Source organism: Rattus norvegicus, chromosome 9, assembly GCF_036323735.1.
Source record: "Rattus norvegicus strain BN/NHsdMcwi chromosome 9, GRCr8, whole genome shotgun sequence".
NCBI lineage: Eukaryota > Metazoa > Chordata > Mammalia > Rodentia > Muridae > Rattus > Rattus norvegicus.
The window spans coordinates 52,079,979-52,104,717 of NC_086027.1; the positions used below are offsets into that span (position 1 = coordinate 52,079,979).

Here is a 24,739-nt window from a genome sequence, read left to right on the forward strand (position 1 = left end):
CTCCAGGTTCACTGAGAAACCTTGCCTCTGAAAAACAAGGTAGAGAGCAATAGAGCAATACTCCAAACATTAGCCTCTAGCCTTCGCATTTACATGCACATGTGCGCACCCATGGTCTCTCTCTCTTCCTCCCTCCCTCCCTCCCTCCTTCCCTCTCTCCCTCTCTCTCTCTCTCTCTCTCTCTCTCTCTCTCTCTCTCTCTCTCTTACACACACACACACACACACACTACATGTAAATGCACAAACACAAACACATTCACGAACATACACAGGAACACACTCTCACGTATGCACACACATGAACCAATAGACATATGCATGCATACAAACACGCATGTGAACACACACATGCAGGTATGTATGCATACACACATGTACACATGCTCACATGCTCACTCTCCCATGCATCCATACACACATGCATGCATAGGAACACATATACAGGCACGCACACACATACACACACTCACACATTCATGTACACTCGCACGTGCACAACAGGTAGGCTTGACCCTGTGCATTATATTGCATGTTTCTTAGCCCTCTTGCCTTCTCCTGTGGGATGTCATGGCCGATGCACTCTTTCATAGGTGTCCCCTCTCCAGATATGGGCTTCTTAATCTTGAATATCCCAGCATCCCAAGCAGTACAAATATATCTCCGTTCTTAAAATACCTTCTGTTTCATATATTCTAGTACAGAAGTACATAAAAGGGCAAACACAAATCCCTACTCTTCCTAACTTGCAAAAGACCATATGCACTCCTTCGGCTCAAAGAAAAATCACATCCTAATCTTTGAGCTACAATGAACATGTATTCCATTTATATTTGTGCATGGAACTTTTTCTGTGGTGATCTTGTTTAGAAGTGACAACTACTTACATATGAAGGTAATTTTAAGTCAAGCTCACATTCCAGATCTTAAAATGGGTATACTCTCAGGCCTACAATGGACTTCTGTTTTCTGTCACAGGACTCTGAAAATAACTGATTGCTCCAGGTTGAGGTGTTCATGTGTTTAGAGGGCATAGATGTCTCCTGCCCATTTTAGAATATATGAGGTTTTGAGTGTGGAGTGGTAGACCTTCATCAAGCCAAGGACTACATGTTCAAAGCCAGTTACCGTCTAACATTATTTTTTTCTCTTTTCCACCGCTTTATGCATGTGGCTCATTTTTAATTGCTTGGGATTTGCTTTCTCACAGTATCTCCACAGTGTCTCTCACAGTGTCTAGAAACCAGAATAGACAAAGATAACAAACAATAAAAAAATGTAGTGAAAAGAAATTTACTCCTCTTGACTCAGAAATATAACATTGAAATACGATTGGAAGAAAATAATTCATATAAAGATTTCAGGGTCCAGGGTAAATGTGGGGAGTCTGTATGGGCTATACACAGCACTTTCTCTCCAAGTTTACAGTTGTTCTTTGCTCTAAAATCACACATATGTGGTTCAGAGATTCATTGCTTTCTGGGCGTTCTCAAGTCCCCAGGTTCCAGTCCCCAATACTCAGTAAATTAATAAGTATGCATGTTCACTCACATGTATGAATTAAAGTTATACAATTCCCTCTTTAAACCACAGTGCTGTCATCACACTAATGACATTTTAAGCATAATAGCAATTTATCCAGAAATTAAGTATTTCGCCAACCTTCAGAATTCACTGGACCTATCTCTATTCTTTTATTTTCAATATTTCTGGATGCATCCAGTTCTTATGAACTCTTTGTCTTCATGCTGACCCTGCAGCAGTGAGGTTTCCCCGAGACATTCATCAGAGGTGTTGACACGTTCCAGTCAGCTCTGCTATTGGTCCTTTATGCAACGGTGTTGCTTCTATTTCTAAATACAATTCCCATTTATTCTTATAGCACATTCATATTATTTGTAATTACCCTAGAATATCAACTATTTCTGAGGAGAACAACGGTTTGTTTATTCTCACAAAAGCACTGGACTGGCCCACATTAACTCCACACTTGTACATTCTTTCTTCCAAAAAGCATCCTTCTTGCACACACTTCTTTTAGATTCTGTGTATGAATAACAGCTACCATTTTTCTTCTTCTATTCCTACTCAGATTTCTTTCCTTTCTTTCTTCTGCAGCATTACTCTGGCTAGGACTGCCAACCCTGTCCTGACTAGAGGTGAAGAGGTGACCAACCTTACCTTGCTCCAGATATTAGAGGAAGCTTGATCTTTCACCATCAATACAATATTAGCCGTGGGCTTACTGCCAAAGCATTTATTGTGGTCAAGTATTTTCTGCCTACATTTAACCTTTTCAGGGTTCATTTTAATAATGAAGGGATGTTGAATTTTGACACATTTTTTCCTGCATCTTATAGGATGGTGTTATAAGGTTTTTGTTTGTTGTTTGTGCTTTTGTTTTATGTGAGTATTCGATCAGCATGCACGCCCATATGCCACAAGAGAGCCTCAGAACCCATTGTAGATGGTTGTGAGCCATGATGTAGTTGCTGGGAATTGAACTCAGGGCCTCTGGAAGAGCAGTCAGTGCTCTTAACCTCTCAGCCATCTCTCCAGACCCCTGATTTTATGTTTTATACAGGTTCTGTCAATGCCTTGTAATGTATTTGCTGTTCTGAAAACATTGATTGTTTGCTTTATTCAGGAAATAAATCACAATTGATGATGAAGGGCAATGCTTTTAGAGTACTGTTGAGTTTGTTTTATTAGTGTTTTATTGGGGATATTTATTCCTGTGTTCATCCAGGACATTGCCCTGTAGAGTGTGCAGTCATTACTGAGCTTTAATAATGAGGTGGTATTCGCTACATAAAAGGAGATTTAAAGTATTCATCCCTCTTCAAACTTGTGTAAAAATTGATGGACAATTATAATGAATTTCTTTCCTAATGTTTTATATACTAGACAAGCATGATTCCTTCCTACATTCTAAAACTTATTTGGATACTCATAGATAAATATAGTTCTCACACTGTATCGAAGTTTGGCTTTACAATAAAAGGAAACCACTACAGAAAACCACAAATGCACATAATGCAGAATTTAATGAATCTTGGGAGCCCAGGCCAGGGTATACAGGTTCAATATTGCTCCTGTACCTAGGACTCAGGGAACATTACAGAGGCATGGTGGAAAGATTGTAAAAACCAGAATACCAAGAAGTCTTATGTGAGACTCTATCTCTTAGAAATAGCTATGTAAACAAGACTAGAACACTGACAGTGTCAATAGACATGCTAAGACAGAGAGGGAAAAATCTCATGGCATATACCCTTAGTCATAGGACTCTCCTACCTCAGAGGAGAATTAGCCTTTCCCAGGGATGACTCCCTAATTATTTATTCAATATCTATGCAAGTCCATAGGAAGTCTTTTGTAGGTGAAGAATATTAGTTTAACTCCCCCACCCTCACCCCAGATTGTGTTATAGAAACTCCATCTGCACTTTGATGGGTTTTATTAGAGGAATGATTAGAAGTATTTTTGGCTTTTGATTTGTGAGTTTCCCATAGATTTTTGTTATCATGAGTCTTACATGAGAACCCTGTACTTACGACAACTGATTTCACCTGGATAAAGGTTCAATTCGATCATCACAACAACTCCACAGCTTTATTTCCTCCTGTGCATTTTGTGGTACGGACGTCCGAATTTATATCATTTTGGTATATGTCTTCTATGACACTTACTTTATAGTTTTTTTAAAGAATGTAACTTCAGCTTTTCTGTTAGTGACAACACTATAAACAAACATTATATTTGTCGAGTATCCTAAGCATGGGGCTCTACCATTAGCTTTGATGCTTCTGCGAACATTACATTAGCAACTGCTGGCTTTGGCTTTGGCTTTAAGAACTCCTATTGGTAATTCCTAAAAGGCATGCCAGTGGTGATAAATTTCTTCAGCATTGTTTTGTCAAAGGAAGGGGTTTGTTCCTTCCCAACTTTGAACCTGCCATTCTTGCCTCTCCTGGGTTAAATTGGGTCTTGTCGCGGTGTCTTATGATTAAATAAAGTTGTCTTACATCTTTAATCAATTCTAGAAATGTTTCATCCATCATTTTATGTGACATTACTTGTATATCATAAGATTTTGTTTTCTTTTTCTGGCTATTAGACTTACGATGAAACTTCTTGACCTATTCTGCATAAGTCTACAAGCTTATAGATATAGAGAATATTTTCTTCACTTAAATTGCAAATACAAAGACAATATCTATTTACTAATCTTGTATTTGCTTGTGTGTGTGTGTGTGTGTGTGTGTGTGTGTGTGTGTGTCTGAATATCTAGGAGAACAAATACATCAATACACATAAAGATATACATGAATATAGGTTAAATTCTGAGCACTTTCAGCCCTACAATCTCTTCATGAGTGTGTTCGCTGTAGTTTGAATCATCCAAATTTATGTGAATCACTTTTCAGTTATAATATTTTACATGAATATGTTTAAATATTCATGTTTGAAGATTTGCCTTTCTCATTAGAATTGTTCCTTCATTCACCCATTTAATATATAAATATAACCAAAAGTCCCCTTTCAAGATTATTCTACTTTTTTTATTTTGTCTATAGTAGATTTATATTTTTGTCATCATAACTTGGACTATATCTCAGCCCTTGAATTCTTTGATGCAGCTTAATACTCACTCTTACAGGCCTACATGCTCACACTTTGCTCAGCAGTGCTCCCTTGTGAGCAGAGCATTTTTGATACTTGCCCGGCATCCCAATGGCGTCCACAATCAGGACACAGTAGTAACAGGAGGCTCTGGCTTGCCAGTGGCAGTTGGGTCACTGGCAATGACTTTCCTTACTCTCTGACTTCAACTGATCTTTGAGGTGACTTGATCTTCTTGTGCTCACAGGTCCACATGGGCCACCCTCCCTAGATGCAGCAGACTGTGTTTTCCACGCTTCTTTCACCATCCTGAGGGGTCTACTCCAACCTTTGCTTGGAGAAAAATGCCAGTCTATACCCTCAAGTCTTGATGTCCACTGATGTCCCATTCTCCACAATAATGTAATTCTGCCCATACACTTAGAAGCCCAGAATGCCTCCGTGTTTTGTGTCTGCTTTTCCTTGCTAGTTTGGTAGAAGCCTTACCTTGTTCTACAGTAGCTGCCTCCTTTGATGACACTGATGGGTGTGTGCCTGGATGTTCTGGACATGGAAAAAGACGAGCAGCCTGACTGCTAAAGTTCACACAGCTGGGTCCAGGAAAGCTGAGGGAGGTGATGAGGAGATAAAGAATGTAGAATCACACATACCGAAAAGCTGGGGTCGGGTAGGGCGTGTCTTCTGATGGAGATACACCAGCAGCCTGAAAACTCAGTATGCTTTTTTTTTCTCTTTTTTTTTTCGGAGCTGGGGACCAAACCCAGGGCCTTGCGCTTGCTAGGCAAGCGCTCTACCACTGAGCTAAATCCCCATCCCCCTCAGTATGTTTTTAAAGCACTATACACATGTCCAGCTAAAGGAGGAAGAACAGGGTTCCCTGATCTCCGTGGGAGGTCTCTATTTTGTAGTCATTTGGGAGGAGAAAGCTGTGGTTGGCAGTTTCTACACACTGCTTTTAGCTATAGGTCGATTGTTCAAGGGGAAGGCCTTGCCATCCCCATGGCCCTGGAGCACTGGGGGCCTTGGCATGGTCATGATCATATCAACAAACACACTCAGGAGTTCATCTCCTCCCACAGGATGCCTCAATTCAAATCTCAGTTTGACCAAACTGCCACTTGTGTGTGAGCTTGTGCAAATCAATCTTGAGCTCAACTCAACCTCTCAGCTACAGACCAGAAACAGGTATTGGTGGCAGGAATAAATGGGATTTTACATGGAATGCAGAAAACATTAGTCTCTGTAGTGCACACTAATTCTCATATTAACAGCATAATTGGCCATAACTGACCCACAGTCTTAGTGAGGAAGTAGGGTGGTGCAACATAGTCTCAATGAAAAGGTAGTAAGTGAAATCACAAAACAAAGTCATAGAGAAAACAGTTAAGCAGAGTCATTCCTCCATGAATTCCTAATGCATGCTAGAAAGCCCCCAATCTAGGTTATTTTAAAATTTAAAGCATTATGAAAGGATTAGATACTCATTAAAACTATCAGTCAACTTTCAAGTTATCTCTCAGGCAATATGGAATTTCTCCAGTGAGGTGCTATGGGGGTAACTCCGCACAGCCCTGTCTCCTTGTAACCACAGGGAGGGGACTGTGGCAGCAAGCGAGTTTCACAGCAGGGTCATGCTTGCTAAGGGTGTCTTGTGTTAAATGCATTCTCACCATGGGATGATCTCAAGCTATGATAAGTTTACTGCAATCTTACCCCACCTAAACTCAAGGAACATTTCCCATCGCTAAGTGACACATCCCATCCCCTGTGACTAACAGTCCATAATAAGATTACAATCCTTCTTTTAACTGTTATCAATAATCCTGTTCTAGAGTGGTGGACAGGTAACCAGGATGTTTTGGGTAGCAATATTAAAAGCGATCCGTGCACCGAGGCTTATGAAACATACTGACAAATTATCTTACCAAGTGTTTTTCACTTTGTATTTCCACCAGACGCAGCACCATCACGTGTGACCTTAATGCAGACAGGTCTAGCTAGCACTAGCTCACTTTGCCATCGTACAGCTGTAACAACCTGCATTTTCTGCCCAGTAAATCTATGTTGAACTCTGTTATCCCGCAAGCAAATTACATTCCCGTTTTGGTGGAGAGTTGAATAAAATCATCTTCTTTAAAAGGTGCTCTGTTGGACTCCAGGTTTCCACCATCACAAATACCTTTACAAAGTCACTGAGGACACTTTAGCTCATTCTTCCTGAAAGTTCTAACCTGGAACCCAAAATTACAAAACCTGATTCCCAGGGGGTGGGGGGGAGATTACATGGTGTAATTTAATTTTATTCTTCTGTCATTTTCAGAGAATATGTTCTATTGGGGGACAAATTTGGACATTCAAAACATTATATGATACAGCACATAAGCAACTGTGGTGATTAGCTTTAGTCAGTATGCTACAAACTAGGGTCACCTGGGAAGAGAGAACCTCAATTGCAGATCTACCTCCCTCACATTAGCTTGTTGGCATATCTGTGGCCATGTTCTTGTCAAATTGATATGAGAGGGCTCTGCCTACTGTTGAAAGTACCACCTCTGGGTGTGGTCCTGGATTATACAAGAGAACAAAGAGAACAAGCCATGAGAAGAAAGTTAGCAGGCAGCACTCCTTCATGGCTTCTGAATCGGTTTCTACTCCAGGTTCTTGCCTTGAATTCCTGCCTAGGTTCCTAGGAAGTGTTAACCAAGTAAATCCTTCTCTCCCCCAAGTTCCTTTTGGCCATTTTCTTATCAGGATAGAAACATCACTAGGATACCAACTTTGATGGTCCCTCTACCTTCCTTTAATACACTGTGCATGCTCTGGTGTTATACTGTAACATGCTAATGCCTGTTTGTTTTGATGGTCACTACCTACACTTTAATACACTGTATTCGTAGGTGTTACATTGTAACATGCTAATGCCAGTTTGGTCAATGTCATTGTGCTGATCAGTTTTGTTTTTGGGGGGTTTTGTTTGTTTGTTTGTCAGCTTGAGGCAAAGGAGAGTGACCTAAGAATAAGAAATTAAATGGAGGAACTGTGTCTTTAGATTGGCTATGGGTAAAACTTTCAGCGCATCATCTTGGTTACTAATTGATGGAGGAGGAGGGCCCAGCTCACTGTGTGAGGAGACATCACTGGGAAAGTTTTACTGAATTGTTTTTCTCTATTCTTCAGCTTGCTTTTCATTGGAAGATTTCAAATCTACTAACTTTTCCTCCAGCCATGCGGGCTACTAAAACTATCCTATTAGTTTTTGTATGGCATAATTCTGGAATTTGCATTTAGTTCTTCAGTATAATTTCCATTTTCTGCTATGAGTCTAATATGTTTATCATCATGTATACATTTCCATGTCCCTTTGAACATACTTATAACTGCCTTAGGTAGGGTTTCTATTGCTGTGAGGAAACACCATTACCGAAAAGCAAGTTCGGAGGAAAGGGTCTATTTGATTTACACTTTCAGATCATAGTCCATCACTGAAGGAAGTTGGGGCAGGAACTCTAGCAGTGCTGGATCCTGGAGTCAGGAGCTGATGCATAGCCATGGAGGGTGCTGCTTACTGGCTTACTCAACCTGCTTTCTTATATAACCCAGGACCACCAGCCCTGGGGGAGCACTACCCATCAGCTATGTCCTTTCCATTGATCACTAATTGAGAAAATGCCTTACAGCTGGATCCCGTGCAGACATTTCCTCAATGGTAGATCCTTCCTCTCTGATGATCTTAGCTCATGTCAAGTTGACACACAAAACCAGCCAGTACAATAACATTAAAACTTCATTTGCCATGATGTTCTCAAGATTTGGTTTGAATGATGGTATCTTTCTTGACGTGGATTGTGTTTTCTTATTTCATAGCACATTTACCGTGTTTGTTTTAATCCACTTTTAGACATAAAAGCAACATGCATAGAGGGCCTGAAGTCTACCTACAATTTTGAAATTGCTAGGAAGCTTGATATTGTTTTACAGACCTCTGAATCTCTATTGTTCTGAACTGTTTTTCTCCATTCTTAGGCTTGCTTATCATTAGAAGGTTTCAAATCCACTAACTTTTAAGACTCATTTTTGTAGTATCAAAAAGTTAATTTAACTAATCAAACTAAAGTCTGTGTCTGGGTCATTAAGTCAACACCTATAAACTCTATTGAAATATGTCAGCTTCCACTTGGAGTGTTTTGGTATTGTTGCTGCTGGATGTAGTAGTAGTGGTGGTGGCGGTGATGATTATGTTTGTAGTGATGGTGGTGATGGTGGTGATGGTGGTAGTGGTGGTGGTAGCAATAGTCTGGTAGAGATTATTGTTTTGTTTCTGTGCTTCCAATAGTCTCCAGCTATCTGCTGTCGAAAGGGAGTCAAAGGACTTGAGAAGTTTCGATATGTTTTAGGACTCCTCTTACAGTAGCATCTTGCCATAATTTATATCCCGATTTCTGGCTGCTTGTTCAGTCTCTAAGACAGTATCCTGACACTTCATTAGGCTATGTTTTTCTACCATCAGATCCATATTAGGGAATGTCCTGGACAGTATACCCCAAACCCTTTAATCCTGTTGCTTTGATTGGTCTTTTCTGGATGTAATGTACTATTTCAAATCTTTTCTTTCCATTTCCCGAAAGGTTACTCCATCTCATGTGGCTGTCTGTCCATTCTTCTTAAATTTCTTAAATTTGATCATTGTTATGACCATAGGACAGTCAGTCCTACCAAGTCATGTCACGATTTCTAGTAACCAGAAACTGCACTGTATATTTAGAAGTTTTGTAATAACAGCCACCGAGAAGCCTGTGAGATTCAAATTACTCACGACTTCACATTCTAACTTTTCTAAACTTTCCAAGAACCACTAAATCTTGAGATGAACAACAATGGATGTAATAGCAAAATCAAAAACAAAACCTAGAGTTAGCTGTCTTAGTTAAGGTCTTACTGCAATGAACAGTCACCATGACCAAGGCAACTCTTACAAGGACAACATTTTACTGGGTCTGGCTTACAGGTTCAGAGCTTCAGTACTTTACCATCGAGGTGGGAACATGGCAGTTTCCCAGGCAGACATGGTGCAGAGGGAACTGAGAGTTCTACAGCTTCATCCAAAGGAAGCTAAGAGCATACAGGCTTCCAAGCAGCTAGGAGGAGGGTCTCAAAGTCCAAGCCCACAGTGACACACCTCCTCTTACAAGGACACACACATAATAGTGCTGCTCTCTGGGCCAAGTATATTCAATTCACCACATTAGCAATAATTAAAATCAATAAAACTGCTTACTCTGATATAGTCAGCCTTCCAGTGCCTTCTATGAGTACCAGAGCATTTCTATGTACCCCATGTATGTCCTTCACTATACTGTAAATCTTTTATACATCCCTTGTATTGTGTAACATGAAGTAAATGTTATGTCAATCAACTCTTAGTTCTACTGTAACATTTATGTAATAATGGCTGTATTGAGTATGAATGATTCGTGCTCTTGAATACTCCATTCTCAGTTGAATCTACAGGTTAGAGAGTTGTCTGCAGTCACAGAAATGCAGCGTAGTCTGCAGCAGCTAGAATGTTCCAGCTGGAATTCACCTTCAGACTTAATCTCAATCATGCAGCAGTGAGAGGCAGGATCAGGTGAGGCCTTAAGAGGTGAGATCATTAGGAGGGGTTACTGTTCCCCCGAGAGCACTGCCTCTCTGAAACTGCGCTGATTTAGGTGAAAATGAGGGGAGGTCGCCTTGTGTGCCCAGCCTGTCTGTACACAGCCACTTCCTCTTCCTTTTCTCCACGGGAGTTGAGCCATATAAGACCCACAGCAGCAGGAGAGGGGACTCTGGTTCCTGCTTTTGGACCTTGGGAACCATAAACTAAAGAACTTCTTTTCTTTGCAACTCACCTGTTCTCAGATATTCTGTTGCTACAACCATGCCTAAACCTTATTTCATAGAATTAAATCCAATTCCTCATGAAGGGGAAAATTAAGTTGGTGATGTAACTGAAATGTGAAATTGGCCCACATTTCAAATCACAATCCCAGAACTTTCTAGAAAGAAGCAAAATTGTGGAGCTTTTCATTCATTCTCTCATATAAGCACCTACTGGCCATGTATAACTATTGTCTACTCACAGGTGGTATTAAAGAACTGAAGTCTTCACTGTATTTAATTTAAAGGTTTTGGTTTCAGGCTGCCACACATGACTTGTGTCCCATGTGCTCCATAGCACAGAGGAAAGCAAACAACAGAGATGTTGAAATAGTAGAAGTCATTCTTGACAAATTAATTAATATTAATGCATTTTATAAACCAAGAAAGCAGAGAGATCAGAGATACTATGAAACCAAAACAGTATTGTAAAATCTTTAAATGCACACACATGCATGTACAAAGACACTCATACATACACATACATATACACACACTAGCACATACAGATATGCACATATACACATACATACACACACAAATACACACACATACACACATATTCATACAGACACATACATACACACATACATACACAAACATGTATACACACACTCTCATACACACATGCATACACACATATACACACACATATACATACATATACACATACACATACTGACACATTCAGACACATACACACGTATACACACTCACCATATACACATACACACATGCACACATATATACACATACACACAGATACACATATACATATATACATATACACACAAATACACACATATGCACATATATACACATACTCACACATGCTCACACATTCAGATACATACAACATATACATATACTCATACATGTACACAAACATACATACACACACATAAACATATACATGCACATATCCATAAATATAAACACTCACACATACACACACACACATATATGACATGTGTTTTAGAATAAAAGACAATGACAAAATTGCAAAATGAGAAAAATGGATTTATTAATAGACTGAACACTTCCCCACAGAGGCAGTGCAGTAACTTATTTCCCCAAATCAAGGAAAACACTCACCTAAATTGTAACTTATGTGTATGGTGGACATGCAAATAAGGTGGAGTTGCATTTTGCGTAGAAGGTAGCATTTCAGCTCAAGAGAAAACCAAGGAAATTGAAAGCGTTCCAAGGATTTTCTTCACACCCTGCCACAAAGTAAAGAGTGGTACCAACTCTCACTAACTTCCTCCCAAGCTGGAATGGATCATGGCTTCTGAGTCAATATCCACTTATAGACACTAAGCACAGTGAGTTCATTTCTTGGATCTTGTGTCAGATTTTCCTTCAAAGACAGTTGTGCAGGCTCATGGAGAGCCTGAGGCTACTGGAAAAACCATGAAGACACCAGACATTCCTTGTCAATCCATTATGAACTAAGTTAGATAGGGACTGGCCTCAAACTATGTTTCCTTGAAATGCAAATTCACAGAACTCATATAGATGAATTCCAAAAACTCATAAGTAAATACAGAATTCTAGTATAACGTATTCAGAGAAATTATAGAAATGATAGAAATCAATGGGTAGCCGGAGAAATAACTCATGAAAGTTCTTGTCTTGCTAGCATGAGGACCTGAGTTGACCACCTAGTACCCACATCAGAGAACTCAGGAAGACAGTGTGGGCATCACCCTAGGGCTAGAGGAGTGGAGGATTTGGAGGTTCATTGGCCAGTGAACCTGAGCTCCAGATCTCAGTTGAGAGATCTTGTCTCAAAATACAATTTCTGAGGAACAACACTTGGTGCTGCCCCAGTTTACCCACACTCTTGCTCAAGAAGGGGCACAAGCACACACACACACACACACACACACACACACACACACACTCACATGGGGGGAGATCAAACTCTGGTTCTAATTATTTCTATTTCAGTTGCACAAAATAAATCAAAACTACCTTTTTCCTTTGACCTCACCAAATTACGGCATCTTAAGCTATCTTTGGAATCACAAGGAAAACAGCATAAGAAAGCTAGAGCATCCCCGAGCATAAACAATTACTGTCGTTCGGAGAGACCGGCCAGCTGAAAGCATGTCCTAATTAAGGTGTCAACACAAATTGTCTGCCTTTGTCTAGGTCTAGAGTGCACCTAATCTGATATGTTTCCCCTGTCTGTATGTTTCTATTTTTTTTTAAAATGTGTGTGTGCAAAATGGAACAATCAGACTTACCTGACTGATCCGGTTACTTCCCAGCGAAGGCGAAAACAAACAAAAGCATTCATTAGCATCAGGCACTTGGAGAATCCCTGAGTCATACCAGCTCCAAATGTGTCAGAGAGGGGAAGAAAACACAACTTCAAGCTTCATTCTATTAAACCTCTTCTAAATAGTATTCTGTGGTGTTTCGACTCCCGAAAACTATCCTAGACGGGCCAGGCTAGTCTAGTACTCGTCTTTCTCTGACTTAACTTATCCGTTTGACCTTCCATCATGGAACCAGTAGAGGTGACACCAGGAATGTGCCTGGTACTTAGCACAGCACTTAGGGAGCCATCATTGCTGTAGACACACTTACCTACTCTTCACGGAGGGCGCCTTTTGCCTCTTAAATTGAACTCTGGTGTGGTGGCATTCTTATGCTGCCTGCGACGGTGGGCGCTCCCTGCTGCTTGATAAGGAGACTTGTGTTTTCATTCCAGGGTGGGATTTTTTTTTCATTTTGAATTATTGTTTGGTTTGCCTCCCATACAGTTCCATTTTGAGCCACCAGTGCATGCAAATTGCCTTATTTATTACCCGAAGATCAGGGTCCTGTGGTTTGTGTGTTTGCTCAGTTCCTCGACGTTATTAGCTTATCCTGGTAAAGAGACTATGGGTGACTCTCGACTGCCTTTTGAGGCTTCTCATTTGTCTTTGTGCTTTGCTGGTACTCCCTGTTATCTTACCACTTGCCATATCTCAAACATGGTGCTTCCATTTCTCCACCAGAATCTGAGAACTGGTATGTGTAGAAAATTGCCATTCCCTGATTGCCAGCCTTTCTCCTACCAGCATTCTGCAAGGTGGGTCTTAGTCTCCAGTCAGAGCTCAGTGAGTTGCTGGGGAGACCCTCGGGAATCCGGAGCTGTCTCTCTAATTTCGTTCTGGGTAAGAGGTCTGACCATATCTGTGACTTTTTTTTTCTTAATCCTCACATCACCCAGACTCTTGTACACAGAGATATCATAAAGTCCCATATAAACTGAGCCCCTCTGGTTCTAAGTGAGATTGATACAGATGGCTAAGTGATAAAGAGCACTTGCTGCTCTTGCAGAAGACCTGGGTTCTGTTCCTAGCACCCACATGGGGATCCAACATCCCTCTCTCCTCTGAGAGTACCCACATGCGTTGTTGTGTATGTACTGACAAGCAGGCACACTTACATACACATAAATTAACTTTTAAAATACCCAAAAGTAGAGGGTGCAGTCAAATGCAGATCAGAAAGATGTCTGGTGAACAGTCCTGATGATCCAAGTTCAGCCTTTGGATCACACATAAAGATGTGAGGAAACACCCAACTGTACAAAGGTATCTTCTGCTTTTCACTTGCACTCAAAGGCACGTGTGCCCTCAACATACATCATGCAAATAATAAAATAATAATCCTTGACTCTGTAAAAACAGAAAAATAAAATTATATGCTCTTTTTAAGCTAATCCCAAAAATACAAAAAAGAAATGTTTGGTTTGATGTATTAATTCTGTTATCACCCACTCTGTCCTCTGAGAAAGCAAAAAGAGGGGAGATGGGTGTGTGTAAGTAGACATTCTCTCACCTAAAAAGATGTCTGATCTTTGGTCCCCTTACAGTTGACGACTTCCTGCAAGATGATGTTTGTCTCTGAAATGTGTCAAGTAAGTCAATGGGTACACTTCTGATTGACACTCTAGTGGGGACCATGGAGATAAATGCTAAGTGAACACCACACGGTATCGCTCACAGGCATTCGTGAGTGCTTTGTTCATGGTGAGCATGCACGAGAAGGCTTCACTCACAGACCTATTGTTGGTTTGCGACGAGCATTAAAGGATAATTAAATGGAACTGTAGGTTTGAAGATACCCTCTAAGGGAGTTGTTAATTTCCCCACATGCTCTGCCTCACACCTCTAAATAATCAAGCTCACGAAGATCTCAGTTCTTTAATAGAACATCAGAAAATGGTCTCGGGGAAAAGCTGCATAAACCCCCAGGGTTCCTGATGATAAAAGAACATTATGTTGCTGAAGATGATGAGGATTTTACTTCCTCTGCATAAAGGATGAGTGCAGTGGAGAGAGCCAGGTCTTGAAAAGCAGAAGGTGACAAAGAACCTTTCACACCTGTGTCAAAGGATGCAGAAGCATTTGGTGCTGTGTCTGACAGTATAGAGGGTCAAGAGGATGGGATAAGAACTAGAGGATGCCACAGGGTGACAAGCAGAAGGTAGGTTTAGGAGAAGCTGTCTTTGTTGTTTTCCTATTGCCACGGCAAAAATATATATATATGTATGTATATATATATGTATATATATATATATGGCTAATTTATAAAGTACAAATGTTCAAAGTAACTCACAGTTCTAGAAGGGCAACTCAAGAACATGGTGATAGTGTCAGCTTGGCATCTGGTGAGGGCTTCCATTGTCACCTTCTGGCATGGCAGATCAGATCATACAGAACACCAAAACAAGTACACACCTCAGGCCTTCCAGTTCCTTGTACTTACAAAGCCGTTAGAGTCATCAACCTAGATCCCAACCTCATGAACTCAGCTAATCGCCAATGTCGTCCACTTTCAATGCAGTTCATGTACAACTGTGGAGAGATAATGTATGACCTGAAAGAAGACACATCAAGCCACAACAGGATCATGAAGGAAATCTGGGGTGAGTGACAAAAAGCCAGGTTCCCTAGAAATGACAGAATCTACAGACTCCGGTTGGTGGCATCTAATTTGTTTCCTGGATCTATAGTTCTAGTCACTGATGCCTAGGCTGACAGTCTTCCTGTGTCATCACGGGGTCTAGGGGACTTCCCAGATGGGCCAAATAAAAAACAAACGATTTTCATTAAGACGAGGTTCCACTGGAGTCCAGCCAGCATCAATCTGCCCTGGTCTGAAATTTATAGCAAGTTTGTACGAAGGTGACTAAATGACATCACATTTCTCTGGTTCTGTGGCCGTGCCTCTCGGCCACCCTGTGGCTGTAGATGCTTGCATAGCAGTCTACGAGACAAGCAGACACGACTGTGCATGCTAAGGAAATAGGAATTGTGAATGAGGACCTCTAGTCCTCCACAGTGCTCAGGCTGGCCAGGTCATCATAAGCCCTAAGGATCTTCCCTGTGGTAGCTGTGATAACTTTTTCCTAGACTAAAGATAGAAAATGCAATTGTTCTGGCTATAATCTAATCTGAATCTAATAAGGAAAAACCAAGTCAAGGGGATGGTAAATATTTAAATGTAAGTCATATTTAGCTATTTCAAAGCAAGCAATGTGCTAGCAAAACATTTCCTATGTGTGCTTTAATTAAGCAAAGATGTGGGGCGGCTGTAAACACGGAATCCTACCATCCACTTTCACGCCAATAAACAGAACAGCTCTTATTAGCCACATTTCCTGAGTCAAGAAACAGCAGTTTCACATCAATGAATTTGACTGTTAAGAACAAAGTGTTTCAAACTTCAAAATTGTCATTCAGGAAAGATTTTTGAGTAGTCTTTTAAAAATTGGCAGTTGTCATTTAATATATGATGTGATCTAAAGCGTATTATTTTTTTAATGTCACCTAGGAGATCTCAACAGCTTCGTGACAGTCTTAATCTTTGGTATAATTGTCTAAATTGATGGAACATCTTTTATTAACTGATGGAGGTGCATCCTGCCCTTTCAGAAGTCAAATAAACAGGTGAGATTATTCAGTTCTAAGAGTTCTCAATTCCTTTGTCTCATCTTTTTTTCCCCTCTCTTTGAACTCTTCCCAAACTCTCTGATAAATGATAGAAAAGGCGGCATTGTTTTAAAAGACAAGAAGCACCCAGAGTACTTTCTCTCAGACCTTCTGAGTTTTGAGGACAGGTGGGTTGTGCTGGCAAACCAGTTGGAGCTTTTCCAGGAGGGAAACAAACATTGTTCACAGTAAGGAAACTTATCTGCTCAGGAAACAACTGAAGTGAAACCGTGTTGGGTGTTTTAGAATGATGGAGATAAAGCAGAGGAAAGTGTGGAAATTTTTCACAGCGTAATCTGTGTAGGGTTATAATAGTACTTTTATAAGATTGAACCAATCTGATGGGCTTCGAGGATACTTGGCAGCTTTCTGATACAAGCTACCCATGGACTCCGGCGAGCTGACCATGGTAAGAAGTCTCGAGAAAAGAATTATTGGGAATGTGAAGGCCAACGAATTACAATTCAAAACTTGTATGACATGTTGATGATGCTTAAATCTCTTTGAATGGAAGTACTCAGATTCTGTCCCCAGCTCAGTCTAAACTTAAATCTGTGTGTGCTCGTTTAAATTGTTACCAGGGGCAGTGGTTGGTACAAGTCAGCTAGCACTGGTATCTTCTTCTGGGGCTTAAAAACAAATACGCATTCTACACATGCCCCTGATCTCCAGCACCATGACAGTGATCCTGAACGTTGTCGTTATGTCTTGAGAAACTGTGAACTACACAGCACTGAAAAGGCAAACTCTCAATAAAGCATCCTCAGTGGTACCAAGAAAGGGGGGTCTTGCTTCCACACTGTTTCTCACAGAACTACCGCAGGGGTATAGATGCCAGCACGTGAGAGCCAAAGCAAAGGAAGCATACAGTAATAAACAATATAAGAATCATTAAGAAAAACAATAGGATGGGAAGCTACAGTCATTGGCTCCAGATTCTTAACTCTTCAGACTTCTCACCCACAAGAAGCTTTGTGGCGTGCCCCAGATTTTAATAGTCTAACCATCTTTTTGCCTTTTTCCTTTTCTTTTTTTTTTAAACTCCTTTCCTTAAAAGATGTTTGGTTTTGAATGTTGGAATATGCAAATCCATAGGAAAGACCAGCTTTACCGACCATCCCTTTGTGTTTGGGTATACATTTCTGTATGTCATGATATTTCCGCACGCACTGGCTTCCTGGCATGAAAATGTTTATTGCGCTCATTAGCTAAGAGGGTATCGGCACTGGTCCAATGAACACAGATCTGCCTTCTGATTTCAGCCATTAAATTGCAATGGGATTCACAAGCTTAACATTGTGGGTGTGAGAATAATAAAATGGGACTCCATCTTTAGCCCAGTTACCATGGATGCAGTTAAAGGTCATCATGGCAGCTGCTAACTAGTTGCCTTTTGAACAGCGTTCCCCCTCTGCTGTGCGTTTTTTTTTTTTTTTTCTAGCACTTCCTTAGCTATAAGTCAGTCGTGGAATACCTCCACTATTTTAGTGACACACTAACCTCCTCTTTAAGACAATGAACTCCTGTTTTTCCAGACAACCGTTGCCAGGGCCCTCCGTTTTTATTTACATGATACGGAAAAGCTACGGAACCAAAAGGCAAAAGCCTTAATAAAAATACACGTGGCTGCTGCCGCGGCATCCTGAACTACTTTCTCATTTTCTGCACACCGCTCTACATTCCCCAACCCAAAGGAAAAAAAAAGTGTATAGTAAATTCCCATCTCCGTTTAAACTGGTAATGGGTTCAGCCACTGATGCATTCACGGCGAGAGACATCAACTTCTTCATTCGGCCCCAAGTCCTAGGAGTTAATTCCGTGTACTGCATGAGGTGTCAGGGTAATTACTGCTGATCAGCCCTATTTCTTTGCACTGCCTAGCTTCTCGCCCCCTCCCCATCACAGATGCACCCCCCCCCCCAGTCACAGACGCAGCGCCACAGCACCGCAGCGCTTAAGTTCAGCCAAGCTTCTTAATCGAAAAGGTTTGGACAATGTTGGATTTGCAAAGAGAAGTGAGGGAGAGGAGGAAAATTAAAAGTAGCCAAGCAAAATAAAGTGCATGGCAAGAAACGGAAAGCAATACAGAATGTTCCTGAAGTCAACACTTCGTTTCAATGGGTTCTAAAACTCCTGGCTCGATCTCTCTCTCTCTCTCTCTCCTCTCTCTCTCTCTCTCTCTCTCTCTCTCTCTCTCTCTCTCTCTCTCTCTCTGTGTGTGTGTGTGTGTGCCCCAGAACCTTGCCTCAAGCAACCTCACTACAGGGCTGTGTTTTGAAATATTTAGGAGGGTACATTGTTTAAAAAGAAACGTTTTGGGAAAACTTACTAGGGTTTTTGTTGCTGTTGTTGTTGTTGTTTTCGTTGTTGTTCTATTTAGCTATGCCATAGCTATGTGTAGATGTATAAGCCAGAATACAAAGAAATTTACTAAAAAAAAATGTTGTGCCTCTATTTTAAACATACATTTATATAACGTGTCATTTCATAAAAATAAATTAAGTATTATATGAGCCAAATGTTTCAATTCCACACAAGAGTGGTTTCTGGGACTCTTGGCAGGGTGCCACTATATTCATTTTTATTTCAAACACAATGTGAAGTCTTTAATTTTAACATACTTGGTAACTATAATGGTTAGAAGGCATTTGCTGTACTAATTCACCCTCATTCGTTCCTGATTCTGCAGAGGATTCACTCGGGAACAGAAAAAAAATATGTTGATGAACAAAAATACTATTAATTCTGAAACCAGACACCGGGACCCGATGCCTCAAATTCGTGGCTCTAATTTTGGTCCCTGGCCTCTGAGTTCAATAACGTCCAACTAGAAATACGGAGGGTGGGTGATGTCAGGTCCACGGCCACCTGAGGCAAATTTCCGTCGTGGATTCTTGCTCTACATCAGAGACAAGAAAGGTTCCCCTTAGTGCTTTGATGGGAGCCTTTCTGTGTCTGCCCCCACTTGATGCCAGCCAGGCCCTGGGCCAAATTCACACAGAACTCCTTCCTTCTCTGCAATCACACTGGCCAGCAGTCAAAAGTAGACATAGAAAAGAAAACTGGAAAGACCAAAGCATCCTTGAATCTTCCATACCCTGCTAGAAATGGGAAAGGCTGATCCCAGTAAGAGGGGACAGTGTGGTATTAATAAGTCGGTACGTAAAACCACGCATGACCAGAAATGGTCCTGGGGTTCCAGTGACCTCAGTGGCAGAGTGATATTTCTTCATTAAAGGGGATGGGTGGAGGTGGCAGGAGAAAGAAGTGGTTTTCATTTGCTGGGCGGCTGTATTACAGGGACACCACAATAACATGTTTCAAGCGACCATGGAGACCAGCTCCTCTCTTCCGACACTACACTTCAAATCAGAGAATTTCTTCCTATGCCTTGTTTACTGTTGATATTTTCTGGCTGATTGGAGAGGGATGACATTTTGACAATTTACTGTAGCAGTAAGCACTGTACAAACAAAAGGTGCTGATGAGAACTGGAGCCCATTATTATGTAAATGATGGCTGAGTAACACAGAATCCATCTCCTAGTCACCATCATTGAGACCAGTTTTACTCAATGATAATAATTTTCATGATTGCAGACTTCAGAGTGATCAGAAATACTCTTTAGCTGTTGCATTTATCTACTGCTGGTACTTGACCCTTAATTAGATTCCGAAACTTTTTTTATATAATAAAGTAAAATACAGCTGACATTTCTGTTCAAACAAAGAGGCTCAGACACAGAGGGGCCAAATAAGATAAAGGTATTTCAGACTTACCTCTCTGTATTTATAGTAAACACAATTGCACGGTGTGTTTGGAGAGCAAGCCTAAAGTTTAAAACGCAGATGTGCATTTTCCAGTGATTTCAATTCTATGCCTGGGCTCTGCTCTCCTTAAATGATTCAAAAAAAAATCTCTGCATGCAGACTCATCCCGGACACGTCATTAAAAAAAAAATCTTCTCGAAAGACATTTAAATGAGCTCTGAAAATAAGTTTCGTGCATTCTTCAACTCTTCTGTCTTAATATCTGGGCAAATCAAAGACAGTCCTCAAAGCTACAACCAGTGATGAGACCCTGAGGCAGCTCGGGGAGCTGCCTGGGTTTGTAAAGGTCTATCTTTATCACAAATTTTATTCTCGCCTTCAGAAGAGAAAGCCAGGGCAAGTTTCAAAATAGTATTTGGATGTTGATAAAGAAAATTGATTGGCTTAAACAGATATCTAGCCAAAGCTACAGAGCCCAGCACCATGCGGGTGTAAGATTTTTTATTTTTTTATCTTGCTTTATTTTATTGGCTGGCTGAAGCAGAGGAGCCTTTGGCTAACACGTTCTTAGTCCCTTGAAACCCTCCACGCCTATCTATGCTCCTAAGTGTTAGTTTATCTTGGAGTTCCTTCACTGTTTCAGAGCAGTAGGGGAAAAAATGAACTTCATCTTGAATATGTTAATAAATACAATCTAGCTTAAAGGGGGCCATTGTATGAGGCAGGGTTTTTTTCTTTTTTTAATATTTCCTTAGATATAACCCTTTCTAAGCAGACAGCTCACAAAGGCAATGAGCTAAGAAGGTAATTACTTAAGTGGATTTCACGAAGGGTAGAAAGATGATTGTGCCACATTAAATAACAATTGTGTCCTTAATGATGTGTTGGGTTATAATGCAAACATCCCTCCACCATCAGAGGCTGGCGCTCTGGTGGACCTTCCTAATGACTCTGGGGGCTCGCATCCTGCACTCACCGGGCTTTCAGAGCCTATGTAAACATGAAGGGCAAGGTATATTTTTTGTTTTTAAACTGCACAGCCTACAGCTGCATGGCCATTGACAAATTAGCTATAAATTGCTAAAAATACTTCACTGGAATACAAACAGGGCTGCAGTTTCAATGCTTAATAAACAAAAAATCAGAAATGGATTTATCTTTCGAGACACTTCCACTCCAGGATACAAGTTTCTAGCAGGGTCCTTATCAGTTGTGTTGATTCATCCTGATTTAGGAAGACTAGGAGAATGGGGGTACAGTTGGAGGGAAGGGACAAGGCTGTTTAAAAATTGTTTTTGAAAATTGGAGAAAGTATAATTTAACATTTGGTGTCACCCTTGAATAGAAACAGGGGATAGCATGGCAGTATATCAGGTCTCCTATGCTGTGAGTACCACAACCACAGACTTTAGTGTAGGAGCAAGGAGAGAAGCTACTGAACATAGCCATGTCTGTGGTGGGACTTACCTGGCTGCTACCTAACCTTGGGGACAGCTCATTACTGTGGTTCAAGTTGAAAAAAGATTAAAGGCAAACACTCCTCACCTCTAACTCTTTTCGTTCTCCTTAGCTGTGGTTCTAAAGATTGTTTTTCCCACCATCTGTAATAATTTCTTTTAGTAGACACCTCCACAAGGTCACTCATTTCTCAAAGTTAGTGTTAATAAATTTGAATAATAGGGTTTAAATAAAACGCACCAAATGTAATAACTACCCAAACATTGAAAGAATACTTTGTGCTAAATTGTAATGATTTGATTAGCAATTTTACCCACTTCAGAGAACAAAGATATAGTATATCTGGAACAAGATATCCTATATCTAAACTTCTAAAACTTTTTTCAAAATGTGATTTACTACAGGAACTCAAATAAACAGATTTCTTATTTTTATATTTCTTTGCTATCCCCATGGAGTGAGGACTGTCCTGCAGTTGTAGAAACCTGCTTCAGAGAGACTCCTGGGCCAGAGGAAGTCTGTGCTGTATGGTTCAGGTTGACAGATACCTCAGGAACATTTCCAGTCCAGTTTCACTAATGCCTTCCCATCCTGACTACCCTAACGTGAGTGCCTGAGAGGATCCAAGACCTTGGCTTTGCTGATCTGACTCCCCAGTCCACCTTCTGCACAAGAAGCGGCAACAGGCCTCTGTGTCTAGGTCCTGGTTCCAACCATGTGGACCCCAGAATTGATAACTTCTCAACCACAGCAGAACAAAGCACATAACCGTGCATCATCTGTCTGCAAACCAAGGCTTATTTACTGCTTGAGTAAAGCACAAAGGGGGCGACTGACCAGTCAACATTGAAGCCAAGGTGTCACGATCTACCCCACCCCAAGGAGCACTACAATGCAATGGTACTGTGGTGACTCCTCCCTTCGATAATAATCTTTCTAATCCTCAAGTGGTAGGTGTGTGGAGGTCACATAATTTAATTGCTATAGTGAGCAGTTTGCCTGGACCCAAAGTATCCAGTATTCTGTGTCCATTTTCCAGGCACGGGGAATAAAACAAGTAACGCAAAAATAACCTAAAGTTATAATAGCTAGAAAATATAGAAACAAAGTAGCAAATATTTCAAAATGCTTCCTGCTTTGCTTGGCTCATGGCCACCCAAGCAGCATTGTCAAGTGGGAGGAACGAAATCTCTGGTACTTGAATCTGTTTTTTGAGGATTCAAACCACCTCAATAATAGGTTGCTTGTGCTTTGGTTTCTAGGAGAAACACACTTAAGTAACAATAGCAATTGTACAAGGCTGATCATAGGCAGGACGCTCTTCCCAGCAGGTGATTTGTGTAAACTTCTCAGAACAAACCCGAAATTGGGTTTCTATTATTTCCGTCCTGATTTTACAGAGTCATTTGAATGTCTAAAAGCCAAGTGACTTGCTTGATACCACAAAGCTGGCAAAGGAAAGACCTAGATCTGGACCTAAGCTTGCACCACTGAGCTACCTGCCTACCTTCTACAAAAGCAGTGGCCCCAAGGCAGGTGTGAACGTAACCCAGATAGTTACACACCTATGGAAAATGCCTACAACATTTATTCCTTTAAGATCAGGTGTTCAGATGTTTCTGTCTTCTTGTGAGACATACATAAATCTCCAGTTAATATTAGCAGTCTTTCTTCTATCTTCCCACTAGAATATCCTGAATTGCAGCCTCAGTCTAGTGGCCTACATGTATCTATATTTAACAATATTCTGTGTGGAGCAAAATTCATTCCCTAACTTTTGGATGTTAGCAAGCTGATTCATACATAAGATACTTAGAAGAAAAGAAAAGTTCTCTTCTCAAAGCAGTTCAAGAAAAGATATGAAGTGTTGCTATAGGTAATTAATAAAACCCAGCTCGCAGTTCCTTCCTGCCCTTGACCATTTATGTTCCCAGATAAACACACACACACACACACACACACACACACACACACACACACACACACACACAGCCTCTATATTTAAGTATGTCTTATGCAACATAATAGCTGGGCAGCTGGCTACCCTCCATGTTGTTAGAATTTAAACCCTCCCCCCAATAACCCCAGTTATTACTTACTATGCTTCATCTGAGCTGCTCTCAGCTCCAGCCAAGTAACCCTCTGGGCCATGTTCTGTTGGCTTAGAGGCCCTGATGACTCCTCTTGCTTCTCTATCCCATGGCCACCCCTGTCTCTCCCTCCTTTCTCCTCCTGCACATTCTTCAAGGCCTGGTGGCTCTCTCCTTCCTGTCCCTTCCTCTTAGTCCCAAGCCTGGAAAACCTAAACCCCGCTTATATCTTTTCTCCCCAATTATTGACTGCTGGCATCTTTGTTGACCAATCACAATTAACTGGGGGCAGGGATCCTCAGTACCTTACATGTGGAGCCTTTAGTGCAAACAGTTTTGGAGGAACCCAAATTAACAGAGTACAAACAGCATGAGGTCAAACCCACTACAATAAAGTGTTATGTTAAAATACCCAGCATATAAAACATTGCTGCCACATTAAGAATTGCAAGGCTGCTCATTGAGAATGTGTTGTTTTGTTTTGTTTTGCTTTGTTGTGTTGTGTTGTGTTTTTTTTCCATCTTTAAAGGAGTTTCTTCTAGATTGCTGCTTTGTGTTCCCCATCAAAACAGTTGGCCCACTTACACTTTTGGGAACACACAACATGACTTCGCTCCTCGATCCCAGATAACCCTACAATGGAGACTGCTTTGGTAACATACGCTGAGACCCTGATAGCCCGCAGTTCCCCTGGGTCTTATGTGAAACTGAGCATCTTAAGCACACAGACTAGAGAGCCCTGTGCTCACAGGACATCAAAGACACTTTATTTTCTTACACAATGGTGGTCTCAAACTGTATTCCCAGGAGACACAGTTATGGAGCAGGAGGTTGAAAAGAAAGACCCGTGGGTACACACCCAGTGCAGAGTGGAGGAGAGTAGA

General features: G+C 40.9%; 1 long non-coding RNA gene across 2 annotated transcripts in view; it reads left to right on the forward strand.

Annotated features, from left to right (window-relative positions):
- Positions 1-247: 247 nt before the first annotated feature.
- The window catches only part of LOC120094678 (uncharacterized), a 41,258-nt gene continuing 16,766 nt past the window's right edge, over positions 248-24,739 (forward strand). The window contains exons 1-4 of one of the 2 annotated variants that reach the window (XR_005489126.2): positions 248-13,711; positions 14,416-14,460; positions 15,390-15,471; positions 16,380-16,495. This is a non-coding gene — a long non-coding RNA (uncharacterized LOC120094678). The remainder of the gene's footprint in view (positions 13,712-14,415; positions 14,461-15,389; positions 15,472-16,379; positions 16,496-24,739) is intronic. The other variant, XR_010054781.1, reaches the window with a different exon arrangement.